General features: G+C 30.0%; 1 long non-coding RNA gene across 2 annotated transcripts; it reads left to right on the top strand.

The window, feature by feature from the left end:
- Nucleotides 1-11,978: 11,978 nt before the first annotated feature.
- LOC123218291 lies at nucleotides 11,979-14,245 on the top strand. Of its 2 annotated transcripts, XR_006502663.1 has the most exons (3): nucleotides 12,059-12,435; nucleotides 13,550-13,836; nucleotides 13,920-14,245. It is a non-coding gene; the product is annotated as an uncharacterized LOC123218291 (long non-coding RNA). The 2 variants fall into 2 exon arrangements; XR_006502662.1 differs by having other exon boundaries at nucleotides 11,979-12,435; nucleotides 13,550-14,245.
- Nucleotides 14,246-16,657: the final 2,412 nt, after the last annotated feature.

Raw genomic sequence — 16,657 nt, 5'->3', positions numbered from 1 at the left:
GCAAACAAGGGTCTAAAGCTTATAAATGATGTTTAACTACACATATCCATTTCTTACCATCTAGTGGACAAGACGTTTTTTGCTATGCGCTACCCACTACTAAGTGCTACGCATGATTTGAGTTTAGTTTAATAATAGGAGTTTTGATTTAGAGATGATAATCTTTATATATATATATATATAATTCTTTTGTATAAGTGTGATAATTACAATTCTGTAGCAAGTATATTCATTGCAAGGAGCGGGGTGAGAAAATATTGAATATTATGACTTCATTTGACGCAACCCGAACTTGGGTAAATCAGGATAATTAAATCGCCTGTTATTTATATTTACTATGTGACTGTTTGCTTTATTGATTTTGTACAGTTTTTAGTTCATTTTTTACAATTTTATCATCTGAAGAAACAAAAGGTTTTGGAGGAATCTCCAAGCTCTGCAAGTCACCCTCAAGCTTTAGTAACCACACAGCATGGAAGGTCTCCTTGTAGGATTCCACTGAATGCACGAGAGTCCCACTTTTGAAAGTTACTTGGCAATTTCCTTATCTTCATTTTCCATAATTTTCTAATTCTTTTACATATATATTCACTGAGGAAAGTAAATTTGGCTTTCATTTTCACTTGTAAGATCAGTATTGCAGCAAACCTTCTCTTAAAACATCACTCCATAGCTAAACACATAAGACTTGTAAGCAACTTCTCCGAAGTACTTGGAGAAGAGATCCAGGGCAATATAGCCTGTAGTTCCTCGAGCTGCAATCATTTATACAGTACTTTGTTCCTTTAAGCATAGCCTAGCCAGCCCAAAATCTGCAGTCTTCCGCTTAAACTATAGTCCCTTGTGAAAATCCCAAAAGCCGAATGTTAGGAATCTAATTGGTTGGGAATTGAATAGGGTGAAAGTATACAAGTGGGAGGGAAAGATTTTGAGCTAGCCTTTGGGTAGGAAAAACATAATTGCACTTTGTGAAGACCCAACAAGTGGAATAGGACCCAAACGTTTAAAAAACAATCCATCCAACTGGAGGCTTCCGGTCTATGTAAATTGTAACCTCAGCTCCAACTTTGCCCGGAGGCCCAGTTGAGAGAGCTGACCACCATTTCGTACATAAATGTGACACTCATTAGAAATAAAAATCACCTTAGTGATAATAATTCATTAACAAATTCATTTATTATAAAAAAAAGGTGAATAGATATTAAAATAATATTAATTTCATTAAATGCAAACTTGTTTGGAATGAATCAAGATAAATTATACAAATTCCTTCTTTTTTTTTTTTAATTGTTATGTGATTGTTTATGATTTGCTTTTTAGAATTCTACCATGTTATAAACTTATTTATTTTTAACATCGGTGTATGAGCTTTAAAAGCATTGTGTTTACTTTGAATGAACTAAACTTATAGATTTTTAATTAAAGGGATTAAAGTTTCATTATTTTTTATTAAAGATGCCTAACCAGACACCTAACTTCTAAAACAAAATAAAACAAATAATTCTAATTGTGTTTATTTTATATTTTCAATTAAAAAAATACTAAAAATTTGGTCTCTTTATAAAAAATTTTGAAAGTTTGACTCTACAATAGAAAAATATGAGAGTTCGATCAATTTAATAAAAATAAAACAACGTTTGGGCCTTTTGAAAAAAATTGTGATAGTTCGATACAACAAGTATTGTTATCCCCTGTAAAATGTTGACAATTAAAAAAAATACAAACTTAATAAAAAACGAAGAATAAGGAATTCTTAAAATATTATTAAAAGAAATATTCTCTTGTAGAGAATGCCCACTTTTTTTTATTGTTTATTGTATAATTTAGTGTTAAAAGACAAAGAACAATGCTGTATGTGCATATAATTTTGAGTACATAAATACATATACAGATAATATATTATCATATGAATAGATATTATTTTATTTTTAATTTAAAATCTCTCAATTATAGATCATCTATATGTATAATTGTCAAATAATGAAGATAATATTGACGTTGTGGCAACTTCGTGGTCCACCTCTTGGGGACACAATGTCCGTCTGTGCTTGGTGTTTAAACACGAAGAAGGCCACCAATCCTTTTTTTTTTTTTTTGAAGTAATCCTTTTCTTTTGTGCAATTTGGCACTTGTAACAGCTTGCTTACTAGTCAACGCTAGACTGAGATATATGTAATATATATATATTTTTGAATATATAAATACATATATAAATAATGTATTATTATGTAATTTAGTATTATTTTATTTTTAACTCAAAAAATATATATATAGTTTTATTTTTAAAATGTTAATGTTTTTCTTTGTTGTATCAAGATTCTCTGTGATAAAGGCTTCCACACAATTGTTTCTGCCCTACGCATGTACAAATGGGAACTAACATATATATAAACAATTTGATTTGTCATTATATTATTAGGTGATCTAATTATCTACAAACTTGAAAACTTTAAGCTTTCAGATGTATTATTTTAAGAGATATCATTAATACAAAAATACTTATATAGATAATATATTATCATATGAATAAGTAATTTTTAATTAAAAATAAAATAACACTAAATCACATAACAACACATCATTTATGTATTCATTTGTATACTCAAAAATGTATATATATAATATTACTCATATTTCAGCCTAGCGTTGACTAATGAGCAAGTTGTTACTCATTATTCACATGTATTTTTTAAAAGATATCATTTAAAGACCAAACAATTTACAAATAAAAATTGAATTCTCAAAGCTAGGGATGACAACGGGGAGAGGATCTCAATTCTCGTCCTCATCCTTGTAAGGGATATCGATCTCCATCCCTGTTACAAGGATGACAAGAATTTCTCATCCCAACCCATCCCATCCCATCCCATCCCCTCCTTGTCCCAATCCCCTTAGAAAAATTTTTTTTCTTCGTACTCTCTAATCACAATATAAATATATTAAATAATAAAATTAACTAAAATTAAAATTAATTTATTATTTTAAATGTCACAAATATTATATATTAATCATCTTAATATACACAACAATAATAAAAGTAAATTTAAAAAATATAAACAATCTAAAACTATAAAGATATGTTAATATTTTAATTAAAAATATTAATATAAAGAGGTAAGGATAGGGATAAGGACGGGGACAGGGACAAGAAGGGAGGGGATACATGTATCCTAAACAAAAGCTTCTTCGTAATTCATTAAAGATAATCATAGTGAACTATACTATAAAAGGTCTAATGTAGTAGTTGATTTTCATTGCTAAATACCATAAAATCGGGACTTTAGACTTTAGACAATGAAATCATGTCTGCCATAAATGCCTTCGTTGCATTAGGTAATAGACAATTATTTATATATGATTAGCCAACAGTAAAAATCATTGTTGCACTAGTAACCCAAATGCAACAGTTTTAGCGCTATCTAACAGTTTTATGGTTTGTTTAGTCCATTAGACGACAGTTTTATGGTGCAATGAAATCATGTCTGACATAAAGCTAACAGTTTATTTAGTTCCTAATGCAACAGCTTTGGTTACTAAAAGTAGTAGTTATTAAGAACATTAGACGACGACTGCTAGTTATTTTAAATAATAAATTGTGTCATTTTTAAGCGACGACTATTTAGCTAAGCAACAATTATTTGAGATATTAGGTGACGGTTATAAGTTATTTTAAGTAAAGAATTGTCTCGTTTTTAAGCAACGACTATTTAGCTAAGACAATAGTTATAAAAAACTTTAGGTAACAGTTTTAAATATTTTAAATAACAAATTATGTCAACTTTAAACAACAGCTATTTAGTTAATGCAACAGTTTGTAATATTGTAAAGATAATAGTTTTAATGGCTAAAGCAACAATTGTATATTTGTTGTTGCATTAATTGTATATATTTAATACAACGGTTTGTGTGCATAATGTAATAGCTTTGTTTTGTTTTTTTTCTTTTGTCATTTTTTAAATAGATAATAAATTCTCTAACAATATTAAGATAGATAATCAAATAAGAAATAGGATAATAAAAAACAAAGTCATGTATTGTAACAAAACAATTTTCAATTCAAAGTCAAGTGATCCAAAATTTGTATAATACGTACTTAAAATAAAAAATTTTAACAAATCTCATCATAAGCAAAAAAGTAATTTATGACTTTGATTAAAGAAATCCTCAAAAAACGCTTAAATTACAAGCCTCCACAATAATCATATAATACTCACTCTTTTTTCTACCATCATTAATCATCATCGTTTAATAAAAAAGAAAAAAAAAAGTCAATTAAATTATTATTTAATCACATATTAGAATATAAGTTAACATACCACTATATGCTAACATGTCACACAAACTACAATTCACCTTATTTTTAAACTAACAACTTATATAGATGATCCACTGTGGTCAAATTTCACTGCAATAACCAACCAAATAGAAGAAAAAAATAATTACATTACAATTTTTCATTGTTATTATATAAGATAAATGATATTAACATTTCATTACTATTATATATGCTAAATCGCAAGTGAAAAAATTTTATAACGAAGTGTCTAAACAATCGCCAAACAAGCTTTCATAACATCTTATGAAAAAATAAATGTCATATAGAAACCAAAAGCTAAAGAAGACATTTAACAATATATAGTATATAGAAAAGAAAGGAAATAGTAATTTGCGATGTGTAGAAAGCATATAGAAGCCATTATAATAATGCATTATTGTTAAACAATATATAGTAATGTCACAATACGTCGCCAAATACAACAGCTATAATCCAGCGTCTATATTAGAAAACAAAATCACCAAAAGACAAAAACAAAGCAGCCAAAAAACAGAGCAAAATAGAAGAACTACTAGCTTAGACGCTGTGTAGTCTCTAATTTAGTTTATAACTGAATTGGATCTTTACACAATTGATTTTATTTTTTAGCTCACTGTTCCACCACTAAGTCATGTGTCTCTTGTTGAAAATGAATATTTACACTCATTGATCAACCAACTGCTACTGCACATTTTGTTGTGGTATTGTGGAACTTTCATGATGTTCGTTGCTCTTTTGTGACTAGCCTTTGGCCTTTTGTGGTTGTCCAGTTGGTGGTGTTGGTGGTTTCTTGCACTTTTGGCGAAGACCTGCTGAAACTTGTTGTTCTCTAACTATTAGGTATGGGTTCGCCCATGATGGGTTAACTCCATCCGGTTTACTTAACTGCCAAATGGTAGGTGTTTGAGGTTATTGGATGATAGTTGGAATGTTATTTAAATATCCAAAAACTGTCATTCCATAATAATGTCTTCTTCTTCTTCTTAGCCATAGAAAAGAAACAGAAACTAATGTCTTCCCAAAGGAATACAGTGCGTGGGCAAATGGGTCATGGAAATGACTCACATCAACACCTTGTACCGTATTCGAATGGGCTTTGTTGCAAACTTGAAGCTGAATACGCTAAATTATGTTTACTGTAATTTACAAAATTTGATTTGACATGTTTGATTGTTTTCAACATTGGTATTAGAGCGTAGGTTGCAAATATGTCATGTGTTCAATAAATTATATCGTGTATTATGTGCAATTATCATTTGAATTTTGATTTATGATTGAAATTATGTTTAAATTTGGATATTGGGCACGAATTGAATTCAGCCAAATTGCATGAAATTGAATGTTAGAAACATGTTAGGATGAAGCCTAGATGGTTTTTACATGCATTGAAATTAAAATCACATCGAAGTAATGTTGGAATCGACAAAAATAAAGCCAAAACCGAGACATTAGATGTGTTTTTCTTCCTCGCCATTTTGACAGATTCTGACAACATTGGTGTCAAAAGTTGGAATGAGATGACTCTCCATCGACAGAGCATCAAAAGCCCAATGGTCTTGTTGTCGGAGGATGGCCGGAAGGCAATCAATTTAATGGCCAAATATTTAGGGTTTTTATGCAAATTCAGATTACAGTCGGGTTAGAAAAACTTGATTGTCCAACCCATTAGTTAACAAGTTGGTCAAAACCTATTAGTCAACAGGTCAACCCGCATAGTCAACTAGGTTGTTGTTGTTTCATCAATAATCTCTATTTTTATTAGTCTATTGTTCAACATTATAAGTTTACATTTTAACATTATGGACAATCCTAGTTAGTAAAAACATGTATTATTTGCATTCTTGTTTAATTCACGTATTAAACATGTTGAGAAGAATTTTTGAATCCAAAACGTATTAAACACGAATCATTCAACTGTATTTTATATTTGCCGTATTTTTGAAATTTTGGCTAAGCTTAGAGTGCAAAATTGTCCCATATATTTTCAATTATTTACAATAATGTCATAACGATTTAAAAAAAAAAAAACCAATTTGTTTCTTCTTAATCCCGAATTTCCCATTCTCTCTCCCTTGTACAAAGATTCATGCTCCACAAAAACACTCAAAGTCTCCAACACCTAAACCATCTTCTTTAATTTAAATTTGTTGCTGTCAAAATGTAGAGAAATTTCAAGTTCCAACCAAGATATATTCTTTTCTTCTAGGCATTTGTCTTCATCAGGTGATTGTCTTCAAATATACAAAACAAGTTTTTCCTGTTTGGCACTATAATATTTTGTTTCACATGTGTTTTATAGGTGGAAGATTTTGATTGTAACATAATGTTATCTTTTGGTAAAGTGAATGCACCACCTCTAATTTCATTGTATGATCATATTTATTCCTCAAAATTAATCAACTCTTTTATGTATTGGGAAAGTTATTTTTAGTTCTATTTCTAACATAAGAAAGTACTTTTGATGTTAAATTGGATTTTGATCTTTAGTTAAATGTTACTTTGGATGCACTAACAACTTGTGCATGAATTTTTACTAACCTTAGTATTATTCTTTATTGTTTATGTGTTTAGTTAAAAGTTTCTATTTGCATGTTTTGATGATAAACCTTTTAAAGTGCATAGTAGTATGCTCTTTAGGCTATTTTATTTATCATATAGGCTTGTTTGACATCAATTTTGAATTCTTTTATGTTAGTTTTGTAATGATTTTAATATTGCGGGCATGTATCTTGTGTTTGAGTCTCAACGAAGTTTTTATTGAGAGTCTTGAGACAAAATTTGATTTTTGATTATATATTATGTTATATTAGGTTTAATAGTTAATTAAATAATTTATATTTGAATTATTATATTTATTTTCATTAAAGATTCGTAAAAAGTGTTAAAATTATTATTAATATTACCGTATTTTTAAAAACATATTATTGACAAAGTATCATATTAAACTTATATATATATGTTTCATATTTTTTCCGTATGTGAAATTTATGAGTGTTTTTTTATAAACTTATTTTTCACTATTTATCGTATCATACTTGTATAATTTTTGTACTATTTTTTCTTATTCTTGTATTTACTAATTAGGTGGACAAGTCAATTGTTTTTGTTGTTATTATTATTAGAGGTAGATTTGAGCCAAATTGACATTAAAAAAACAAACTTGAGCTCAATTTGAATAAAAAGGGTTAATTCAAGCTTGACTTATTTGAGTCAGTGAACTGTAATATCAAAGAAAGAAAAAAGTCATCTGAGAAAAAATTGCTAAAGAAGGAAAAAAAATTGTCAAACAAGAAGAAAAATAATTTCTAGTGAAAGGAGATTTTGTACAATTATGCCAATGAGCTAGAAATTAACTTTGAGCAATCTTATATGCATATAATTTTAAATACCCAATTAAATATTTAAATAATATATCATCATGTAATTTAGTATTATAGAATCATTCAATCACATGATAATACATTATCTCGGTATTTAAAATTGGATATACATGGTTTCATTGATTAGCTTTTAGATGCATATAAGTCCTCCCAACAAATGTGGCCAAACTTATCCTCGAACTAGATTTGTCAATGGGTTAAATTGGGTCGGGCCATGCTAAGCCGAGGCCCGCTATAGTGCAATCCTTACGGGTTAGGCTCGCTTGTTATCTTATGAGAGCGCACGACACGACTTGTAATGTAGCGGATTGTGCCATGCTAAGCATTAACTGAGTCGGCCTATGAGCTTTCGATAGGTTGCCCGTATTTTTAATAATAAAATATTCAAAAAAATAAATTCTTAAATATTATAAATTTATATTCACTTTAAATTAGTACAACCAAGAACAATACTTTGAAAATGGTGAGTTGACCCTTCAAACTATATATTTTTATTTATTTTTAAATGATGCAAAACTATTTATGTATTTCTATTATTTATATTCGTATTCTAACTAAAGAAATCTCTAAAATTTTACTCAAAAAAACTCCACTTCCTAATATTTACAAACTTTCTTTAATCTATCAATCTCAAATTCTCTCAATCAAATTGTATTTATGTTTAACAACTTAGTTTTTATTTTGTTTTTATAATTTTGTTAACTATTTTTTTCTTTTTGAATACTTTAATAATGAAGACACTTTAAATGTTTTAAATGAAAACATTGTTCAAATAGTTTGGACAAATTTATTTTTGTATGCTCAAATGTGAAAAAATAAGTACAGTGTAAATACAGTAAAAGAATCCTTGTAGAAATAAGTAAGAGCGAAATCGGACTTCTCATTCTCATACATTATAATAAAGATACTCTATTTTGATACATCTAAACAAAATAGTAGATAAAACAAAATAGGATAATGTCACTTTTTACTACCGTAGTAGGTTGTGCAAAAAATGTGGGTGGCTCGAACTCCTTGACACCTCTACCTCAAACTGTACATGAAAATGATCCATCTACTTCAGACGTCCCATTTTTTATAAATTGTATAGGTGACACATTTCATGTCCAAAATCACTTTTCTATGAACAAAATAGTGATAGAGACAGACGGCAGCTTCATGGTCCACCTCTTGGGGACACAGTGTCCATCTGTGCTTGGTGTTTAAACACGAAGAAGGCCACCAATCCCTCTTTTTCTCTTTTTTCTTTTTTCTTTTTTATTTTTAAGTAATCCTTTTCTTTTATGTAATTTGTCACTGACTTGAAACAGCTTGCTCATTAGACAAGGCTAGACTAAAACATTAACAATGTTACGCATACATATTTTTTAGTATATAAATAGATATATAAATAATATATTATCATATAATTTAATATTATTTTATCTTTAATTTAAAATCATCCAATCACTTAGTAATATATTAACTATATACTTATTTATATAATTAAAAATACATACACATAATTTTATTAATTTAGTATTAATGTTTTTCTTTATTATATCAATATTCTCTGTAATAAAGGCTTCAACACAATTGTTTCTGCCGTATAGATTTACAAAGGCCAAACGACTATTTCCCACCCAAGGTATGCTGCATTCTCAAGTGTCCCCCTTTTAACTATCAAAATACCAAATACCCACCCATGGGCTGTTAAATTTAACGGAACCCTAACACCTTAAAATTTTATCTCTTTTTCCCCCATAACCCCTAAAAACTAACCATTTCCCCCTAGGCCAAGTTTTGAAAAATAGCATTTCCCCCCCCCCTAGGGTTTAGTTTTCAATCCCCGACGCCAAATCCGGAGCCATTGCAGACGAGGAAGCCTTCCCGACGCACCACCATGCTCCGACGGCCTCTCTTCTCTCCTCTGGAACGCCGATCGGCCTAGATCTGGCGAAGACGACTACCTGAAACAACGAAGCTCTTTGTCTGACACGAAGCTCTTCGTCGGGAGACGAGGCTCTTCGTCTTCCCAGACGAAGACGACGAGCTCGTCTCCGTCTGAGAAGACGTCGCATCTTCCCAGATGGAGAAGAGGTAGTCGTCGTCTGGGAAGACGAAGAGCCTCGTCTCCCGACGAAGAGCTTCGTCGTTTCAGGTCGTCGTCTTCGCCAGATCTGGGGCTGATCGGTGTTCCAAAGGAGAGAAGAAAGGCCGTTGGAGCATGGTGGTGCGTCGGGAAGGCTTCGTCGTCGACGATGGCTTCGGATTTGGCGTCGGGGATTGAAAACTAAACCCTAAGGGGGGGAACGCTATTTTTCAAAACTTGACCTAGGGGGAAATGGTTAGTTTTTAGCGGTTAGGGGGGGAGACGGGGATTAAATTGTAATTTATTTTTAATATTACAGATAAAATGACGATTTTACCCTTGAATCCGTTTTTTTTAACAGTCTATGGGTGGGTATTTGGTATTTTGATAGTTAAAGGGGGGAAACTTGAGAATACAGCATACCTTGGGTGGGAAATAGTCGTTTGGCCATTTACAAATGATGGAACTAACATATATAAACTATTTGATTTATCATCATGTTATTGGGTCTCTAATTGTCCGCAAACCTGAAGACTTTAAGCTTTCACATGCATTTTTTAAAAGATTTCATCTAAAAACCAGACAATTTACAAATAAATATTCAATTCTCCAAGCTACTGTGTCCATGCTGTTATATGTAATCCATGAGAAAAGACTTTTGTTTTATCAAAGACTCTGAGTACTTCACAATTTTTAGGCTTTATCCAATAAAATGTATTCAGGATTTCTATGCCAGCAATATGTGTCCTTCCAGGCCCATAATAGGACAGTCAATGGCAATTTATACAATTTCAGCCCTGTAGGCTGTGGCCACTCAGGGTTACTCTTTCTTAAATTTCTTGAATGGGACTTCGATTAACTGGATCGTCCTCAACTTTCCTGAACAAAAGCTTCTCCTTAGTTCATTAAAGATGATCATAGTGAGTTTAGAAATTTACTTATGCATAGTAACTCATCCCAAAAACTTAATGTACTCTAGACATCATAACAGGGGGTTGGGCCAGCTTGCAGCCTGACCTAGGCTCACCATTTTCGATGCAGCTCGTCGGGGCATAATCAGCTATTGTAGCAGGTTAAATTTTATTTAAAAAAAAAAAAAATTGAAACCCTGTCATTCTGCACCTGCGGGGACATTGTCATCCTGCACCAAGGAGCTGGCCCGTTAAGTGCTCCACACAGCCCACAAGGTCCACACTATGGCAAGCCTTGGCTTGGCATAGCATATTGACACAACGGGCCAAGCCGAAGCCAGCCTGGCCCATTATCATGTCAATCTATTCTATTCGATTTAATCATTTGAAGAAAGAAAAGGCTTTGGAGGAATCTCCAAGCTATGCAAGTCAAGCTCAAGCATTTAGTTATTAGTATAATAGGATACCAATAGTTACAAGAAGAACAATATATTTAATGATCATGGGTAAATTTTCCAATTTTCCTTTTATTTTTGTTTTTATTTATGTGCTCATCGTAAAGCCCTCCACTAGTGGCTGAAGGCTTTCTAAGACATGGAGGGTTTGATCATTTTATTTAATCCTCTAAGTCCATGCTCTTATTGTATATATGGGGTCATTTGCAATATTATAGCAAATTTGATCACCTTATAAGTCGTTGTGGATTTGAGTCAAACTGAATTCAAATAATGATTAATTATAATTCGGTTTGAATTTAGATTGATCAGTTTGAAATTAAATTTATTTTACTAGACCGGTGAACAAACTCATTAAAGAAGAAGAGGAAACATTCAAATTTAAAAGAAACATAAGAAAAGAATCAATTCAAACTTGAATTGATTTAATTGTGAATTCAAATTAAATCGAGTTATAAACTTGAATCATCAATTTGATTCATAATTTGAGTTGAACTAAACTATAAATTTAAAAAATCAATTCAAGCTATGAATTAGAGTTAAATTCAAACTAAATTAAGTCAAACTCGAGTCTAACCATTTTATATTTAAGTCAAATGATTTTGTTTTTTATTAAAATAATTAGAAAAAAGTGTGAAACATTGTCGTCTCACTCCCATATACAAAAATAAAATATCAATATCAACACTTCTCCAAACCGACAACAAAAATAGATTTCTCATTTGCACTCAACAAATTCAATCTGAGTCTCTTCAAATTATTAAAAAAAGCTTTAGAGAGGAAAAAATAATGAGAGGAAAAAATACTTTTTGTCTAAAAGTATTTTCGGGCTCCCGCTTGAATATTGACTGCTCAAGCCCTAAGCCCAATAAGGCCCATTATATATTAAGGCTACACCTATTCCTAGTATAAGATATAACTAATACGCCAAGCATAGGATTGTTTTACTCTGTTTTCCTAACAATTCATTTGTACATTCTACCTAAATTAATTCAACCCTTATCCGTATCCATTTAACATTCAATTCCCAATCTGCTGGCCAGCCACTCCTAAGTGTCCCTTGTTCGTCGACGCTGAACGTTTTGAAGAAACTGAGCTGCGCTTGGGGCTAGCGGGAGGTGGCCGGCGGTAGTGGTGGCAAAAGTGAGATGGCCAAGAGCAGTGGAAATAGAGGCTTTTGGGAGACGGAGGTTGATTTGAAGCTTAATTTGTTAACGACAGAGTCGTCGTAGTCGGTCGTGATTGATGTTGATGTTATGGAGAAGATGAAGGAGAAGACTAATGTTTTAAAGCCACCGGCCAAGTAAGTTCTTCTGCTGTGTTCATGTTTATACTGGTTAAATTGAAATCTTGAAAGAAAAAATATTACTTGAAACTTAAAAATGATCCATTAATTACAGAAATCTGGATGATAAGATAAGTTATTAACATTATAATGAAGATTTTAACTCATATTTGGAGTCCTACTGTGTTCATCTTTATACATTGGAAGATCTGTCCTCCAAAATTGCTAGTTACGTCATGCTCAAACTAGATAATTTTTTTTTTTAAATTTCTATATATGTTAATGGTTTCTTTCGTAATTGAATTTCTTTTGTTACTTTTCCATGTATTAGAGGTATGTGAGTTCTCTTGTTAATTGATTTTACTTCTCATTTCAATCAAAATTTAATGAAATTTGTCACAGTAATTGCTGTTATCTTCCCATTGTCATAGTTGATTTTTTTCTGTATCAACCACTGATGTGTTGTCTTCAGCATTTTTTTTTTTTATGTTTTTAATTTTGTTATATGATAACTATGTCTGCCTTTTTAATATGCATTCTTCCATTGTTGCTGTTGTTCTCAATCGACTTGTTGTTAATTTCTTATATTGTTGTTTGTGACTACTTTTATTCTATTGCCATTGTTGTTTCTGAAATCCAGTTACTGCCACTCATCACCATTTTTCCATAAGAAGGTTAATATAGCCCTGTTGTCAATGAAATTTAAGTAATGTCTACCGAGCAAGGAATTTCAGCTGGTGAAGAGGCTTACTGACAAGAAGAACCGAAGTTTCAAGTGAAGTGAAATATAGATGATTTGGCAGTCACTTTTGTCTATTGTATATTTAGTACATGAAATTGTGAAGATATTAAAATAACTGTGTTACCCTAGAAATTTTTTGAAATAAATTATTTTCGTTTCAATCATGATTTTGTTTCCACATATGTAGAATTTCGTTTGATATACATGCCAATAAGTGAATCTTGATTGATTCAGTTCTTGAATATCCTGGCTGGTGTCTCTATCTACTTCTGTACATGGTTGGGTATGCGTGTGTGTTGTTTGATGCTTAATAAATGAGAACCATTTTAGATTATTCCTGTGAAATATTTCTTTAATATCATTTAGTTCTGAGAATGCTTTTTGTGATAGGATGAGGAGAATGCATTACTGGAGCAGGCTTTTGCTATGTCCATGAATATTCTTGGATCTGATGTTTCTGCTGTTGATGCTGATAAGTTAGATGCAACTAATGAAGACAAGGGAGTTGGCATTGGGTAGGCTAATATATGCTTAATGGCTTACTTCAGGAATTGACTAATTTTCACCTGAATCTCAAAACGCTTTCTACAGTTAACAGAGGCATTTAAAGCGGCATCCCGATTGGCAATTGCCACTCCACCTCCTGCTTATGTATTGAGCCATGGTTTGGATGGCAGGTGAGTGATTTGATGCACTTATAATAGCACCATCCTAGTATGTTTAATTCATTTTTAATTGACTTTGAATATATTATTTTTAGCTGTTATTTGACTAACTGGGTTGCGAGAATTAGTTCACTTCTAAGTGCTTCAAGTGTACGAAACAATGAAAGGTAACATTGTTATTTTCTTTAAAATTTAGCACCACCTATCTTATACAATAATTTTGATAAACTTGTTTGGTGATTATTTATGCACTTCATCATGAATTTTTTCCAATTGCATTTTAACTTGTATTTATTAATGGAAAGTTGTAGTGTAATTGTAATTTTTTTCAATTTTGTTAGTTGTTGCAATGAAATTTGACTACAATAAATCATGTGTACGAATTGCTAGTTTAGATATAAGGTGTGTTATAGTTTTTATATTCTAATATTATGATAAATCTTAATTGCTACTATCTTTTTTCGTGATATGTAAACACATAATGGTCTAATAATTTATATTCTAATATTTGGTTAAATAATAATTTAATTAATTATTTTCCTTTTTGTTTAAGGATGTTGATTGATTATGGTAGAAAAAAGAGTGGGTATTTAACTTTATAATTATTGAAGAGGCATGTGATTTAGACATCTTTTGAGGATGTCTTCCATTAAGGACATAAATTCTCTTTTTGGATTATGATGAGATGTGTTAAAATTGTTTATGTTAACTATTTATTATACAAATTTGGATTATTTGACTTTGAATTGAAAATTATTTTGTTATAATATGTGACTTTATCTTTTATTCTTCTATTTTTTATTTACCTATTTTAATTTTTTAAAATTATTTATTGGCTACTTTAAATAGGGCAAAAGAAAAAAAACATTGTTGCATCATGCATACAAACCATTGTATTAAATACATATAGTTAATACAACAACAAATATACAATTATTGTTTTAACCATTAAAACCGTTGTCTTTACAGAATAATAAATCATTGCATTAATTAAATAATTGTTGCTTAAAAATAACATAATTTATTGCTTAAAATATTTAAAATTATTATCTAATTTTTTTGTAGCTGTTGCTTTAGATAAATAGTCATTTAAAAACAACACAATCTTTTGCTTAAAATAGTTTATAAGTGTTGTCTAATGTTTTTAATAACAGTTGCATTTGATAATTGAAACTATTGCATTTGGATCTAAACAAACCGTTAGTTTAAGTTATACCAAAACCGTTGCATTACCCAAATGCAATGCAACGGTTATTTTTACTGTTGGCTAATCAAATATAAATCATTGCCTATTACCTAATGTAATAGAGGTATTTGTGATGGGTATGATTTCATTGCTTAAAATCTAAAGCTATGGTTTCATGGATCTTTAGCAATGAAAACCAATCGTTACATTAGACTTATGGCAAATTCAAGTTAAATTAAATTATTCTTCGGGAAATTGAAATTTTTACCGCTATTTTATTCCGTGTATACAAAAATGTCACTTATCCTAAAACTTAAACAAATATACTACAACAGTAATCACCTTTCTCAAAATACTTCTTTTTAATTTTTCATGCATATATTTTCTCTACAATTTTTTTCTCTCTTCTTCCTCTTTTTTCAGAGTGATAAAGAAATAAATCATGCAGATCCTTGCTTTCTTCATCCTCATTTTCAAAAACAAAAAGAGGAAGGAAAAAATTAAATTATTCAGATTAAGAGTTCTTCTAAGTGAGAATATAAAAAAAAAAAAAGCAATCCACAAAAAAATTCAACTACATCTATTTTATACCTTGTAAGAAATGACCGTCGAAGAAAATCATTTATTAGGATTTAACTGGAAAAAAAATTAGCATTTAATGATTAAAATTAAAAAAAATTTGCGTTTAACTGAAAAAAAAAAAAACGTTGGTGTGAAATTCTGGATATTAAACCCTTAATATATATACATATAGCCAACCTTTATATGTATATATAATATTATAATATATATTATTAAATAATATTATTATAATATTATATATAATAATATTAATATATTATATATTATAATATAAAATATTATATATATTATTAGCCACCAACCCTTGGCGTTGGCCGTTGCCGTCAACCTTGGCGTTATATATAATATATATATTATAATATATTAATATTATTTTATTATAATTATATTAATATTATTTAATAAAATTATATTATAATATTATTATAATATATAATATAATATAATATAATATATATATAATTATATTATATTTTTTATCAGTTTTAAAATTTTCATAAATAACTTAAAATATATTAGATTATTTCAACATAGAGTTCAACATCTTCATAATTTGGACATGAAAATAAATTTGGACATAAAATTTAATTACTATGACCAACTTCTGAACCATCTTTGGCTTGAGATTTGTATGATTTAAAACATGACATCTTGATAACCAAATGCTTTCCATATTTTTATGGATTCGATCTCCACTAATCAGATTGAGAAAATACATTTTCTCTATCTCTAACAATATTAGGAGTAACTTTATCTAAGATAAAGTTATTATAATGTTGCAATAGCTTGCATGTCTCGCACTTCGTTGATTTGGGAAAATAGAGAGAGATGTTGAGTTTCTTATATTCATTACAATTCTGTGTTCTTCAGCGAGTGGTAATTCATCTACACATTGTCAATAATTCTTAAATTTTTTATCTTGGATAAGATCAGAAATTATTGGAGTTCAATAATCTGGTAATGACCTTAGTAATCCAGATATCCGCTCCTTTTGAGTTAATTTTATGCCCTTGTTTTTTAAATCATAATATTTCTCATGCATGACACCAAGATAAGTGAATAGGT

The sequence above is a fragment of the Mangifera indica genome, chromosome 6 (genome assembly GCF_011075055.1).
Source record: "Mangifera indica cultivar Alphonso chromosome 6, CATAS_Mindica_2.1, whole genome shotgun sequence".
In the NCBI taxonomy this organism is placed as follows: Eukaryota; Viridiplantae; Streptophyta; class Magnoliopsida; order Sapindales; family Anacardiaceae; genus Mangifera; species Mangifera indica.
This window is presented reverse-complemented; position numbering and strand designations above follow the sequence as displayed.